This window comes from Palaemon carinicauda, chromosome 5, assembly GCF_036898095.1.
Source record: "Palaemon carinicauda isolate YSFRI2023 chromosome 5, ASM3689809v2, whole genome shotgun sequence".
Classification (NCBI taxonomy): Eukaryota; Metazoa; Arthropoda; class Malacostraca; order Decapoda; family Palaemonidae; genus Palaemon; species Palaemon carinicauda.
In genome coordinates this window covers 148,886,028-148,891,103 of record NC_090729.1, presented here as the reverse complement: position 1 = coordinate 148,891,103, position 5,076 = coordinate 148,886,028, and positions in this window count along the sequence as shown.

The window sequence follows — 5,076 nt, the reverse complement described above, 5'->3', positions numbered from 1 at the left end:
CTAGAGTGGATGTGAATGTGTTGAGGTGGTTTAGCCATGTTGAGAGACTGGAAAATGGCGGTCTGCTAAAGAATGTGATGAATGCAAGAGTTGATGAGAGAAGCACAAGAGGAAGGCCAAGGTTTGGGTGGGTGGATGGAGTGAAGGAAGCTCTGGGTGATAGAAGGATAGATGTGAGAGAGGCAAGAGAGCGTGCTGGAAATAGGAATGAATGGCGAGCGATTGTGACGCAGTTCCGGTAGGCCCTGCTTCTTCCTCCAGTGCCCTGGATGACTGTGGAGGTAGCAGCAGTAGGGGATTCAGTGATATGAAGCTTCATCTGTGGTGGATAATGTGGGAGGGTGAGCTGTGGCACCCTTAGCAGCTCCAGCCGAACTCGGTTGAGTCCCTTGTTAGGCTGGGAGGAACGTAGAGAGGAGAGGTCCCCTTTTCTGTTTCATTCGTTTGAGGTCGGAATCCCCCCAAAATTGGGGGAAGTGCCTTGGTATATGTATGCGTGTATGTATGTGTATATATATATTTATATATATATATATATATATATATATATATATATATATATATATATATATATATATATATATATATATATATATACATATGTGTATAAATATATATATATATATATATATATATATATATATATATATATATATATATATATATATATATATATATATATATATATACATATATATATATATATAAATATATATATATATATATATATATATATATATATATATATATATATATATATATATATATATATATATATATATATATATATATATATATGTATATATATATATATATATATATATATATATATATATATATATATATATATATATATATATATATATATATATATACATATGTGTATATATATATATATATATATATATATATATATATATATATATATATATATATATATATATATATATATACATATATATATATATATATATATATATATATATATATATATATATATAAATATATATATATATATATATATATATATATATATATATATATATATATATATATATATATATGTATATATATATATATATATATATATATATATATATATATATATATATATATATATATATATATATATATATATATATATATATATATATATATATATATTCATATTATATATATATATATATATATATATATATATATATATATATATATATATATATATATATATATATATATATATATATATATATATATATATATATATATATATATATATATATATATATATATATATATATACAGTGACTAAACCACTTGGCCACGAAGAAAGATGAAAGTCAATGACAATTCTTCTGTACTTATACCTGTCGAATTCAGGTGTATTGTACTTAGAATTGAAATCAACCCACCTCCACCATCGTAGCTAATTGGTAGTTTGTTACTTGGTATTCGATTAATGATAAATTTTGCACATTTAGACGTGTTTTTTTTTCATATTCAAATAAGCCATATATATTTTTAATACATTAATGTCTGGATTCTCTTAACGACCTCGGGATCAGAGCCCCAGGCGAAATCACACAAAGAAAAGAGCTTGTGTCCGGCGGGGAATCGAACCCTGGTCGGCAAGCTTTTATAGACAGTCACTAAACCACTTGGCCATGAAGAAAGTTAAAAGTCAATGACAATTCTTCTGTACTTATACCTGTCGAATTCAGGTGTTTTGTACTTAGAATTGAAATCAACCTATCTTCACCATCGTAGCTAATTGGTAGTTTGGTACTTGGCATTCGACTAATGATAAATTTTGCACATTTTGACGTGTTTTTTTCATATTCAAATAAGCCATATATATTTTGGTTACATTAATGTCTGGATTCTCTTAACGACCTCGGGATCAGAGCCCCAGGCGAAATCACACAAAGAAAAGAGCTTGTGTCTGGCGGGAAATCGAACCCTGGTCGGCAAGCTTGTATAGACAGTGACTAAACTACTTGGCCACGAAGTAAGATAAAAGTCAATGACAATTCTTCTGTACTTATACCTGTCGAATTCAGGTGTTTTGTACTTAGAATTGAAATCAACCCATCTTCACCATCGTAGTTAATTGGTAGATTGTTACTTGGCATTCAATTAATGATAAATTTTGCACATTTAGATGTGTTTTTTTTCATATTCAAATAAGCCATATATATTTTGGATACATTAATGTCTGGATTCTCTTAACGACCTCGGGATCAGAGCCCCAGGCGAAATCACACAAAGAAAAGAGCTTGTGTCCGGCAGGGAATCGAACCCTGGTCGACAAGCTTGTATAGACAGTGACTAAACTACTTGGCCACGAAGAAAGATAAAAGTCAATGACAATTCTTCTGTACTTATACCTGTCGAATTCAGGTGTTTTGTACTTAGAATTGAAATCAACCCATCTTCACCATCGTAGTTAATTGGTAGATTGTTACTTGGCATTCGATTAATGATAAATTTTGCACATTTAGATGTGTTTTTTTTTCATATTCAAATAAGCCATATATATTTTTGATACATTAATGTCTGGATTCTCTTAACGACCTCGGGATCAGAGCCCCAGGCGAAATCACACAAAGAAAAGAGCTTGTGTCCGGCAGGGAATCGAACCCTGGTCGACAAGCTTGTATAGACAGTGACTAAACCCCTTGGCCACGAAGAAAGATAAAAGTCAATGACAATTCTTCTGTACTTATACCTGTCGAATTCAGGTGTTTTGTACTTAAAATTGAAATCAACCCATCTTCACCATCGTAGCTAATTGGTAGTTTTTTACTTGGCATTCGATTAATGATAATTTTGCACATTTAGACGTGTTTTTTTTTTCATATTCAAATTAGCCATATATATTTTTGATACATTAATGTCTGGATTCTCTTAACGACCTCGATATCAGAGCCCCAGGCGAAATCACACAAAGACAAGAGCTTGTGTCCGGCGGGGAATCGAACCCTGGTCGGCAAGCTTTTATAGACAGTGACTAAACCACTTGGCCACGAAGAAAGATAAAAGTCAATGACAATTCTTCTGTACTTATACCTTTCGAATTCAGGTGTTTTGTACTTAGAATTGAAATCAACCCATCTTCACCATCGTAGCTAATTGGTAGTTTGTTAATTGGCATTCGATTAATGATAAATTTTGCACATTAGCTTCGATGGTGAAGATGGGTTGATTTCAATTCTAAGTATAAAACACCTGAATTCGACAGGTATAAGTAGAGAAGAATTGTCACTGACTTTTATTTTTCTTTTTGGCCAAGTGGTTTAGTCACTGTCTATACAAGCTTGCCGACCAGGGTTCAATTCCCCGCCGGACACAAGATCTTGAATTTGTGTGATTTCGCTTGGGGCTCTGATCCCAAGGTCGTTAAGAGAATCCAGACATTGATATATCAAAAATATATATGTCTTATTTGAATATGAAAAAACATGTCTAAATGTGCAAAATTTATCATTAATCAAATGCCAAGTAAGAAACTACCAATTAGCTATGATAGTGAAGATGGGTTGATTTCAATTCTAAGTACAAAACACCTGAATTCGACAAGTATAAGTACAGAAGAATTGTCATTGACTTTTATCTTTCTTCGTGGCCAAGGGGTTTAGGCATTGTTTTTACAAGCTTGCCGACCAGAGTTCGATTCCCTGCCGGACACAAGCTCTGGTCTTTGTGTGATTTTGCCTGGGGCTCTGATCCTGAGGTCGTTAAGAGAATCCAGATATTAATGTATCCAAAATATATATGGCTTATTTGAATACGAAAAAAAACACGTCTAAATGTGCAAAATTTATCATTAATCGAATGCCAAGTACCAAACTACCAATTAGCTACGATGGTGAAGATGGGTTAATTCAATTCTAAGTACAAAACACCTGAATTCGACAGGTATAAGTACAGAAGAATTGTCATTGACTTTTATCTTTCTTCATGGCCAAGTGGTTTAGTCACTGTCTATACAAGCTTGCCGACCAGGGTTCGATTCCCCGCCGGACACAAGCTCTTGTCTTTGTGTGATTTCACCTGTGGCTCTGATCCCGAGGTCGTTAGGAGAATCCAGACATTAATGTATCAAAAATATATATGGCTTATTTGAATATGAAAAAAAAACACGTCTAAATGTGCAAAATTTATCATTAATCGAATGCCAAGTAACAAACTACCAATTAGCTACGATGGTGAAGATGGGTTGATTTCAATTCTAAGTACAAAACACCTGAATTCGACAGGTATAAGTACAGAAGAATTGTCATTGACTTTTATCTTTCTTCGTGGCCAAGTGGTTTAGTCACTGTCTATACAAGCTCGCCGACTAGGGTTCGATTCCCCGCCGGACACAAGCTCTTGTCTTTGTGTGATTTCGCCTGGGGCTCTGATCCCGAGGTCGTTAAGAGAATCCAGACATTAATATATCAAAAATATATATGGCTTATTTGAATTTGAAAAAAACACGTCTAAATGTGCAAAATTTATCATTAATCGAATGCCAAGTAACAAACTACCAATTAGCTACGATGGTGAAGATGGGTTGATTTCAATTCTAAGTACAAAACACCTGAATTCGACATGTATAAGTACAGAAGAATTGTCATTGACTTTTATCTTTCTTCGTGGCCAAGTGGTTTAGTCACTGTCTATACAAGCTTGCCGACCAGGGTTCGAATCCCTGCCGGAAACAAGCTCTTGTCTTTGTGTGATTTCGCCTGGGGCTCTGATCCCGAGGTCGTTAAGAGAATCCAGACATTAATGTATCAATAATATATATGGCTTATTTGAATATGAAAAAAAAACACCTCTACATGTGCAAAATTTATCATTAATCGAATGCCAAGTAACAAACTACCAATTAACTACGATGGTGAAGATAGGTTGATTTCAATTTTAAGTACAAAACACCTGAATTCGAAAGGTATAAGTACAGAAGAATTGTCATTGACTTTTATCTTTCTTCGTGGCCAAGTGGTTTAGTGACTGTCTATAAAAGCTTGCCGACCAGGGTTCGATTCCCCGCCGGACACAAGCTCTTTTCTTTGTGTGATTTCGCCT